The sequence below is a fragment of the Schistocerca cancellata genome, chromosome 2, assembly GCF_023864275.1.
Source record: "Schistocerca cancellata isolate TAMUIC-IGC-003103 chromosome 2, iqSchCanc2.1, whole genome shotgun sequence".
NCBI lineage: Eukaryota > Metazoa > Arthropoda > Insecta > Orthoptera > Acrididae > Schistocerca > Schistocerca cancellata.
The window spans coordinates 786119308-786131679 of record NC_064627.1 but is presented as its reverse complement, the minus strand read 5'-3'; positions in this window follow the sequence as shown (position 1 = coordinate 786131679).

The window sequence follows — 12372 nt, the reverse complement described above, 5'->3', positions numbered from 1 at the left end:
CATACCATCGCCGATTGGAGTTAGCAGTTGGTGGATCTTTGTTGAACTTCGTCCTGAAGTGTTGTTGCACTGTTATGGCTGACTGATGTGAGTGCATTTCAAGCACGACAGACGCTTTCTCGGCTCCTGTCGCCATTTTGTCTCACTGCGCTCTCGAGCGCTCTGGCAGCAGAAACCTGAAGTGCGGCTTCAGCCGAACAAAACTTTATGAGTTTTTCTACGTATCTGTAGTGTGTTGTGACCATATGTCAATGAATGGAGCTACAGTGAATTTATGAAATCGCTTCAATCATTTGTAATAGCCCTGTATATATATATATATATATATATATATATATATATATATATATATATATATATATATATATAAAATAGAGGGAAACATTCCACGTGGGAAAAATATATCTAAAAACAAGGATGATGTGACTTACCAAACGAAAGTGCTGGCAGGTCGATAGACACACAAACATACACACAAAATTCAAGCTTTCGCAACCAACGGTTGGTTCGTCAGGAAAGAGGGAAGGAGAGGGAAAGACGAAAGGATGTGGGTTTTTAACTGAGAGGGTAAGGAGTCATTCCAATCCCAGGAGCAGAAAGACTTATCTTAGGGGGAAAAAGGACAGGTATACACTCGCACACACACACACATATCCATCCACACATACACAGACACAAGCACAAAATGAAACTTCTTGGATTCTCTATTGATCAAAATCTAAGCTGGGGTACACACATGGGCAAGTTATGCTCCTGTCTCACATGTGTCATTTATCTGCTATATAACCAGAGATGCTATGTAAGCAAAATCCTGGTGCTGCAGGCATACTTTGCTTTCTTAAATTCCTATTTGACATAGTGAATTTTGCTATGGCACAACTCACCTGGATCTAAGACTGCATTTAAATTACGAAAAAAGGCCATCAGATGCATTGCAGGACTTACACCATGAGATTCATGTAGACATCCTTTAAGGAAATGAATATCATGACAGTACCAGTATTTACAGTTTCATAGTATGCAGCAAAGAAAACGTGAGTAATTTTGACCTTAGGATATCAATACACCATCATAACAATTGACATAGGCATGCAATTGACAATCCATGTGCCATACTAGCAAAGGTTCACAATAGTTATACATATCTTAGTCTTACATATTTTAACAAACTGCCTAAAAATGCCCACTCAGTGCTCCTGAATAAATTTAAAGGCATAATAATGAAGTGGGTAGAAAGGATAAAAAGAAAATCCTTCTATGCAGCGAAGGAATCTGAAGAATGTACAACAGATGACTTGAAGTTTTGAGATGAGAATATTTAAAGTTATAAATTGTAACATTTTAGGAAGTTACCAGTTTGGTATATTGATATACTGTCTCATATTGAATAAGGCAATACAGAAACAAGGTTTGTGATTATTATAATTATTTATATATTTTATAGATACAAAGATATTAACATGATATACTTATTCATTGTGGCATACTGTATTAGGTTTGCAAAAAGTGAACAGTTCGGATAACAGTGTACTCTCCTACAGTAGTTATGTACATAAAAGCCTCCTTATAACATAATTATGTAAGGATCCATGTAAAATCATATAAATTTTATGTGGTTACACATATTGCATGTAAACATGATCAAATGTCAATGAATATTCTATTATTGTTCTGTTACTAAGTTGGCTGAATTTAATCTTGCACATAATGTAGTTTCCCCTTCATCTGTATTTTGGTTATTCATACCAAAGACTGAAATCGATCGGAAGTGTTCTACTTCATCCTTGTATATGGAAGTGACTACTTGACAGGAAATAGCACTTCTATATTATAAATTAATAGAACACTAAAAGCAAATAAAGAATGCTGTTATATTGTCACAAAACCTAATGACAAAAAAAAACATTCTCTCCAGAAGCACCTACCATTCTACCTCAATTATAACACACACCTCTACTTCGCATGCTCTTTGTTGCCAGTTGCTGTTGACTCTGATGACCATTTTCACACTTTTCTTCATGATGCAGATTTATGTAAAACTTTTATTAGATTGTTACTATGGAGCACAGTTAAGTCATGAATTTTCTGTATTTCATGTGTTTTGTCATTAACTTGAGGTGTCTGCAAGGAAGGTCGTTCTTTTGTTTAATTATTTTTAATACAGCTAGTCTATGCTTTGCCATAACTGTGGCATAAGATATGCTCTTTAATTTGGTATTGTGTTCATTGACTCCGAAGAAAATATGGTATTGGTTCTTTTTCTTGAAAAGTGTTGACTGCATGCTGTGTGTATGTTTCACTTCGTTCATAATGTAATGTTTCAGAGATTCAGCTGTTTGAATTTCAGTCGTTTCCATCCTCAAAACAGTAAACTTATTCAAATCCTAAGCAGTCGCCTGTTGTCAGTGTCCTGGGATATCCATTTTTCGCTGGCAGTAACTTACAGTCTTCATAATGATCTCAATGTTTTGGTGATTTTATGAAGAGAGTGTCCACTCAACAAGTCGTAATAGTTAACTGTTTCAGTCCTCATATACTTCAAATTGCACAACAAGAATCTTACAACATGGCTTGCAGTTTCCTTTCCACAGTTGTGTTTCACACCTGGCAGTAATCGTTATAGGAATTTCAGCAAGAAATTATTTCTTGACAGACTCAATAAAGCTTATTCACTTTCTTAAACCCTATTATTTGTGATTTTATCTAAAATTATGCTTGTAAGGCATCCAAGTAATACTGTTGAAATTGGATCTTGTACCTACTTCTGCCAGTAGATCTCAACATTTCTTCCACTCACAGCTTACTTTACTTGTCCTATAAACAGATAATACTCATAAATATTCAGTGGATAATCTACATTATTTTAATAGAAGCAAGAATAGACATAATTTTATACAATACTATAAATTACCAAAAGTAAAAGTAAAAGTAATTTGTAGCTAACAACTGATAGTTCACAAATTATTTAATAAGTTATCTCAAATTATATAGGATCTTCCTGAACAAGTACAGTATGCAAACAAACATCAAATGACTGATTACCCATTCTACGGTATGAAGGAATTTATTAATTCTAATATAAAGCTGTATTTTCACTAGCTAACCTCTTGTATGCATGCATTATTAACTGAGCCTGGCACAACTGTGCATGGTACCAGTTCGTTCCAAAAAGATGTGCGCAAAAATGTGATTTTCCAGGGGGTCATATCTCTGGTTTTGTTGTTCTTAGAGATAATGGGTAACGTGTGTTGGCCTAGCGATTTTTGTGTCCCTACTGGAAGAACAGGCGTATTGTAGCTTTCCTACAATACAAGGTCAAAATTTAAACATTACACACTCCCTCCAGCCCAGGCAAATTGATTAAATCGGTTGGTTCTATCGCATTAGGTACGGCCTAATGTGGGCCTCATGTTTTTGAGTATGAAAAGTACCAATTATGGGCATGGCCACCTCTACAAGTTCTATACAAGGCAAATCGTCGAAATTTTAACCACATCTTCTTAAGATGAATTTCTCAGGAAAATAAGAAACTTTTTCAATATCATTATCCATTACTGAGATACAGAGGTTTGAAGTTACTATACTTACTCAGAAAAGAGCCAAAACCAGTTTTCAGTCGTTTCTACATCGTAGGTCGTAATTATCTAAATAACTAACCATAGTAAGTAGCTCAAATTCTGATTGTACATTCTTTAGACATTTACCTAAAAAATGCAATTTCCATTTTTGAAACTCTTTATCTATTATCAAGACACACTTGAAAAATCATTATTTTTTGTTATCAAAAGTATAATTGTGGGGTTGGCCACTTCTATAACTTCTGTTCATAAGAAACCATCGATATTTATCTGTATGTTCTTAAGATGATGTTCTCAGGGAACCTTCAAACTTTTTTGATATCATTAACCACTAGTGAGCTGCAGAGGTTTAAAGATCCACAGCTGTGCATGTAAAATACTCACATGAATCCGGTCTGAGACATAAATGTTGTTTTAACTGACATAGAGGACACATGGCATGGGTTCAGTTGTCACCAAATTGTGTTTTCTGTCGCCATTTTTTCACCAATAAAATTTTATGGTGGACTGTCTCTGAATGATGGCTACTTCACACCTATAAAGGTTGTCTTTTTCTGGAAATTATTGGATGATGCCATCTGGAGGCTTAAGCTCCTTACAGCGAATTATTTTGTTAAATGAAATTCTTTGTACTTTTTAATGAAACATCACATTTTTTAATTGTACTGTAAGTGAAGCTTAAAAATGTTAACTTGCATAGATTGGGAAGTGACATTGTGTTAACTCTATGTGTGCATACTTATTTATTATTACTATGTGTCAAAGTATATTAATGTGTTAAAGTATATAAATAAACTGTCAAAACTTTCTTTATGTATGGAATTCATTTAATATAAGTAACACATTCTCCAATAACAGGGGAAAGGAAAGAACGGGCAGAAAAATGCTCCTATTGGAGCACAAAACAGTCTAACATACTCCTTTTTAAAAGACTGGCCGAAACGTGGAGAACCAGTTTTCTCAATCCTCATTCCACCTTACTCTGAAAGAGAGTACCAGAGAGGCAGTGACAGTTGACAGTGAAAGAGAGGGGAGACAGAGATAGTGGAACAGAAAAAGAGAGGAGAAAGTAATGCTGAGGGAGAGAAAGTGTCAGTGAAAGAGAAAGAGGGATGGATGAAGCAGTAGCAACGGGAGCTGAAGAGAGAGAAGACAGTGATGGTCAGCGAGAGACAGTGGCAGTACAAGAGGTGGATGGAGACAGTAGCAATGGGAGCAAAAGAGAGAGATGGCAGTGGAGATGAAAAAATGAGATGAGTGGAGACCATACATAAGTTTCAAGCACCTGGACTCCCTCTCAGACTGGCGAACTTTAACACTGAAAAATTTTCCTGCTTTCATGCATCCCCTATAGCCATGTGTTAAAGTTTCCCAATATAGAGGCCAAAATCCCAAGGACATGTGTGGAGAGAAGATAGTGGAGACTGAAGAGATAGGCAGCAGACTGTAAGCGAGAGAGAAAGAGTCAGAGGCAATAGGAGACAAAAAGAATTGGACAAAGACAAGACAGTTGGACAGAAGGACAATGAAGGTGGTAGAGAAGGAGACAGTTGTGAGAAATAGCGAGAGAAAGTGATGAAGACAATAAGAGTGGGAGAAGCAGACAGGAAAAATTGCCAAAGGGAGAAAAAAGAGACAGTGTGAGAGAGAAATTTATAGACTATGGCAACGAGAGGGAGATGCTGAATACAGGCTTCACTGCAAAGTGGACTGAGTAAAAGGATTTGAAAAGTTTCGTGTTAAAAGAGCGCCAATATATTTGCATGCAAAATTTTTCGTGAGGGGTTGGAATGAGCATTGAGGCAGCTGGTTCCTCACTTGAAGAGGATCATATTTGCCTTCTTTGGGCACCAATGGGAGCATTTTTCGTCTGGTTATTCTGCATCATGCATTGGTCATAGCATATTGTTGTAATGCCATAACAACAGTAAATTAATAATAATCATTGTTATTAGCTCCATCGACTTCTAGGTTCTTCATTTATGATTCCCTGAAGAAACACTGACACCTATCTTGATATTTTTTAGCCTTCTGTTATTCTTCAGGATGTATTTTATATAGCTGTCAGCTCTCTGTATTAAATAGTTTCTGTACTTTCAGTATGGTATAGAATCAAATCATTATTCGATAATTGGCCAATGTGAACACTATTGTGTGCAGATAGAATATTATTTTCAAATTAAGAGGGACTTAAGATCATTAAATAAAGGGTGTGGTGAAAGTTATTTGATATTGTTTTTTCATAATAGTAATTACAGTTACTGGCCAGAACAAATATTTATTATCATTCTACTGCAGTCACAATGGTTTAAAAATATTGCCAGATTTACAGCAATATGATCATCAGCAAGTCTGTACTCTAAGCTTAAGTTGCAAAGCCTTTTGAACAGTATGGATTCCTGTTAACTAAACTGTGTTACATTGATTCTCAGTAGTGATGAAAATTAACTGTCCAAGGCTGCAGCGAAATTGTCATCACTTCGTAAGATTAAGTAAAAGCTAACTCTTGAAGAAGAATTTCATTACATTTCATTAATGTAACACATGCTGAAGAAGCCAGATACATAGAATGTCAGCCCATGTGTCAGTTTATTGCTTGAAAGTCACAATTTGTTCTAATACTTCTCTGTTTGATTCCTGTCTTTGTTGTACTCACTTTTCTGACAGAAAAGCAAAGAGTAGAATGCTCTATGCTGCAAAATGCAAGGCCTACCTCATTAACATTAGACAATACTTAGCAACAGGCGAAGGTCGTTTAGTTGATATAAAATTCTTTGTTTACTTAAACAAAGAGGTTTGTGACAAGGAATTGCACTTTCTAACCCATATACTGAGCAACCCACTGTGAAGTTCAAAGCAGAGAGTACTTACCACTCTGTTACTTCTCAGGGCTTCTTTTCATTTCATTTGCATATGGAGCATGGGTATAATGATGGCACAAACACCTCTGCCAGCATTATAATTAGTCTAATCTTGTGTTCTTAGTCCCTGTGACAGCCATAGACAGGTGGTTACGGTATATTATGAGATTCCTTATTTGATACTGGTCACTCAAACTCTGGAAGTAGACTTTTACAAAATATTAGGTGTCTATCTTCAAGTTAAGAGTGATGATGGTACCTACAGGTCAGTACAATGAAATTTCGACCTTCACAAAAAAACTTACATATAGTAGTTCAGCAAGTAAGGTAGGTGATGGATGCATGTTAAAAGGTGTAATATGGTGAAGTGTATCTTCTTGTTTCATGATAACTACACAAAGGTCAATTAAAAGTTTTTAAATGATGAGTTAACTTGGTCATGTTATGTATGTGAGCAGCACAAACATGTAGAGTTGATAAAGGGAAATTACCAAGTTGCTGAACAGAGATCACGGAGCTCTGTAATACAAAATAACTGCTTGAAAGAGGAAAATACGACACTGAAAAGCGAAAATATTCATATGTTGCTGGAAATACTGATATAGTGACGAAAGATAACCACAAAAACATGATTGCGCGTTTTACAACAGACTTCAGTAATACAATGGAAACAGACAGGATTGCCATAACTGCAGTCAATAACAAGGCGCAAAACCTACACACAAATATAAGTAAACCAACATAAATTAGAAAAATTGAAAAACAAGAGTACCAAAGAAAGTGTCGAAAATGAATTTATAATAATCGGCAAGTCTACACTTAAAACTGTAGTAGTTCAAAGTTACACAGTCGATGTTCACACAGAGATGAGAACTCATCAATTAAAGAAACATTTCGAAACTGTTCTGTAAGCAAAACTTAGTCAAAGAGAAAATGTTGATATAGTTCAAACTACTAAGCAGTTTTTATCCGTGTCGGAAATGCCCATCGAAATTGCAGTCAGGAGGACATTGTCAGCGAAACAAGAAATCTGATTGAAACAACAAAAATGTATTTGCAACATCAAGAGTAGTAGTATGTTACATTATATATAGAAGATTAGGAAGCGATAAATACACTTTAAGACAAAATATACAACTAAAACGTAAAGACACGAAGGAACTATACAAACTGTACTTAAATAGGTAGAAGTGATCTACATCTGCAGATAAATTATTGAACGTTTCATTCAAGAGAAAGAGCTTCACAAATAGAGTAAGTCAATAACCCATTTACCCACTACTGGCCCTTATACAGTTATTCGGCTTGGGATTGATTGAGTGAGTTGCTGGATCTCCTCTGAGGGATATCATGCCAAATTCAGTCCAACTGGCCTTCAGAATTCACAGGTGGTTGGAGGGCTCTGTCCACATTGCTCCATATGTTCTTAATTGGGGAGGGATCCGGCGACCTTGCTGGCCAGTGTAGGGTTTGGCAAGCATGAAGACAAGCAGTAGAAACTCTCGCCACGTGCAGGAAGGCACTTTGTTATTGAAACGTAAGCCCAGGATGACTTGTCATGAAGGACAGCAAAACTGGAAGTAGATTATCGTCGGCTTACACTGTGCTGTAAGGGTACCGGGTGCTGCATATGACAACGAAAGAAATTGCACCCTAAACCATTACTTCGGCTGTTGGACCGTACGGCGGGCGATAGTCAGGTTGGTATTCCACAGCTGTTGGGAGCGTCTCCAGACACGTATTTACTGGTCATCAGGGCTCCGTTTGAAGCAATACTGATCACTGAAGACAATTCTGCTTAGTATTTTATACATCTTCAGAAACTGTAGTCGTATATAATGAAATAATAAGCAACCGGCTGCATAAAAGGAATTTAATTTCTTTATCGGTTTTGGCCCTTTCACAAAGGTTATGCCTATGACACTCGCAAATAGTGCAATACGCATTACCTTCTGAAGATGGGCACTAAGTGCCAGAAACTGGCAAAGAAATTAAATTTAGTTTGCGCAACTGGTTGTTTATTATTTCACTATATGATTCTATTCTAGTCAACGAGATTCAAGGACGAAGACGTGTCTAGAGACGCTCCAGACAGTAGTGGGGTACCAACTCGAATGTCGCTCACCATGCAGCCTGACAACCAGGAGTGCTGGTCTGGAGTGTCATTTATTTTCATAGCAGGACCCATTTGGTTGTCATCTGCAGCACCCTTACAGCAAAGCAGTACATCGACGATATTGTACACCCTGTTCTGTTGCCCTTCATGGTAAGCCATTTTTGGCTTACATTTCAGCAAGATAGTGCACAATATTATGGTGACAGTTTCTACTGTTTGTCTTTGTGCTTGCCAAACCCTACCTTGGGCAGGAAAATCGCTGGATCTCTCCCCAGTTGAGAACATTTGGAGCATTGTGGACAGGGTCCTTCAACCACCCCGGGATTCTGACAATTTAAAGTGCCAATTGGACAGAATCTGGCATGATATCCCTCAGGAGGACATCCAAGAATGCCATCAATCAGAAGCAAGTCCAATAACTGTTTGCATAAGGGACAGAGGTGGAGCAATTCATTATTGACTTGCTTGATTTGTGAAGCTCTTTCTCATAAATAAATCATCCAGTTTTTCCCAAACTGTAGTCACTTGTTTGTCAATACATGTACATTGCTGCTACCAATTTCCGTCCAGTTGGGATAATTCCTTTGCAGTGCACTTTCTTTTTTCTTAGCGTGTACATAGACAAATTGCATTGTCAGAGAACAGTGTAATAGGTGAAGTGCAATATTTATAGGTCCTAATGAGTTTATAACCACAGATGCTTAGTACAGGTTAGTATGCATTTGAACAGGCAACTTCTACAATATTCAGCAAGATTTTTATCGACAAGCGCAAAACTACGAACATTAAGGGAAACTAAATGTGAGTGACAGTGGTGGACACATGGGGGAGGGGAGGGGGATATATCCCACCTGCCCCCCAAATTTCGAAAATGTGTGATAACGCAAACATTTTATGGATTTACAGAACCGTTTTACAGCTAGCAATGAAAATACTAACAAAATTGTTTAACAGCTGCTGTTCCCGAAAGACCAAGCTAAAAACACTTCCTCTTCAAGAAACTTGGAACACCACGAAGAGTAAACTTTTAATAGGAGTACCTATGCTTTGGGCACATCATATTTTAAAAGCAATAATGAGCAAATTCTTTTCTGCTCAGACCACCCAAGCTCGTGAAACAGATATTCATTCCCCTGCCTTTAGGAAACTTTTTAGTTAAATGACAATCTGGGTTACAATAATTAAGGAACTTTTGAACTACCATCTATTTCTTGTATGTTCTTCAACGCCACTTTTACAGGCAGGTGTCTTATCTGAGTTATTAATCTAATTAAGACTTCCGTGAAGAAGAAAATTTGCCAAAAATTTTATTGGAAAGAGACATGAATTCAGCACCCTTGAGACCTTGACTGGTAATAGCAAACCAATCTGTTTATTACAGGTTCGCCCAAGTGCGTTTCATATTATGAATTTTTAGTTGCAACCAGATGCTTCCTGTTAAGACCTGTATCACACTGTAAAAGGTCACATAAAATATCTATGTAAGTATTTTCTTTTGATAATCTCACTGGATTCTCGAAACACGTCAGATTCAGAGTGGAAAAATAACTAGCGAAGTGTTTCATTTTTTAAACATGAATCACATAGTCGGAGACCTTCCAGAAATATCGATTGCCTTGAACGAAATTGTGACACGGCATTTCTTAAATGTCTTGTTTGTAAATATGAGGAGCTACTTGCATACGGGTTATTGAAATATTTGGTCGCCCATTCTCAAACGATTTTCATAGTTACGTCCTCCCACTGTAGGCAAGGTCATGAAGCAGGTTGTGGTAAACAGTTTGAGCTTTCATTCTCGCTACTGCGTTACTAGCGCAACTGTTTCCATTTCTCTTTATTTTCAAGCAATGCACTCGCCACCAACATCACATTAAATGCTGTTGTAAAGACGATTAACCATTCAGCTTCCACTGCCAAGCACCTATCACGAAAAATTTTACAATAGTGTGATAACTCCAGTGATCAGTTTGAATAATGTCTTTGACAAAGCTCTTTTAGTCTTTTCTAAGATCTTGTACTCCATGTACAGGTCTAAAAATGAGCAGGGTAGCAACGACGTGGTGTGAGTCAACATTCTCGCTATGAATTAGCGGAATCGCTGGAATCTGCTATATTTACATGTGTGGCAGCCGTACGACGGAATCGGGTGGACGGCGGGGCGCCACTATTTGCGCTCGAGGGCTGATTTAACCGTTAGGTCAACCATTGGCACGGGCGCGGAGAGGACAAAAGCGGAAGCCACAGCGTGCTGGAACGCATGCCGTGTGGGCATTTACTCCTACCGCTGATTCTGCCAGCCGTGGACCACTTGGGTCAAGTACAACGCGCACTCCCCACCGACACTTACGTGAATTTGAACAAACGCCGAACGGAGTCCCGTCGCGTCCACGAATTAAAAAGCGTCCTGCGAGACGAGACGTGTTTTGAGCGTTCGACTGGACGAGTGTCCAGACCAACGTCATGCCTACATCACGCATTCGATCGCTGAGTGTGCACCCTCCGGGATCGGTCGTTGAACTATTTACTACAGCCCCGCGACCGCGACGTGTGAACATTTCGGACCAACCATCGTCGGTAAACGTACTGTTGTTTAATCAAGTGACCGATTTCTGTGAGCCTACACACTGAGCTTCGTGCGTGGGTGCGGCAGTACAGGCAGGCTCATCGCATGACGGATCTGAAAACGATAAGAACAACCTGTTACCAGCATCACACGTTTCGAAGGATCTTACGTGTCATACTGATTAGCATTCCGTCGTGGCTATGTGACTGTTCTGATTCTGTCTAAAAACGTGCCACAAGCTACAACATAGTTTTGATCAGTGTGTTGTGTTTTGTATAGTTACGTTGTCAGTTATTTAGTAAAGGAGAAAAGAAGACAAGCAACTTTGTTCGATTTTTTTTCGTCTGCAAACAAAAGATAGTGCTTAAATCCAACAGAAATTATAGGTGTAGTGAACATTACTTCAGAATCTGAGAAAGACATCCAGCAGCAGTCACGAACAACAAAACTAAATGGAAGCATATTAAACCGGAGCCAGATACGCCTAATATTCAAAATACTCATCCAAACCCAAGGCAAAACTACACCCAGTATCACATAGTTACCTTTTGTTCACAGAACTGCCGATACGATGATCAGGAAAGATATAACTATATTACGAAAACTTGGGTTCCACCTGTAAATCATAGATTTTCTTGTGGCAAAAGAAATTTGAAATTTCATCATCAGTGGTTTTCAGAGTTTCAATGGTTAGCTTATTCAGAAGTAAATGAGGGCGCTTTGTGCAAATTCTGTGTCATTTTTGCAGCTGAATTCCACGCAGGGAAAGGTGCATATGTTCAGCTGAGCTCATTAGCAAAAAAACTGTTCACAAAATGGAAAAGTGCTCAACAAGAATTTAGAGATCATGAAAAGACGGGCTATCATGCGAAAACCTGCATTTCATCTCAGATTTTAAATTAGTGTTTGAGAAGAAGACAGATAATGTTAACATTCAACTGAACACACATTTGAAAAAAAACCATAAGTGAAAATAGAGCAAAGCTTTTCCCTGTTGTTAATACTGTTTTGTGTTGTGGACAAGAGGGATTGCCACTGAAAGGATACAGATATTATGAAAAGCTGTCATTAGATGAAGATGTAAGTGGAAATGATGTTAAATTTAGGCAACTAATAAGATTCAGAATTGAGGCAGGGAGTGAAACCCTGAAAAATCATCTTGATAGTGCAAGAGCAAATGCGATGTATTTGAGCAAAGGTTTTCAGAATGAAATATTGACACTTTCGCTGGTTTAGTGTGCAAACAACTTGTTG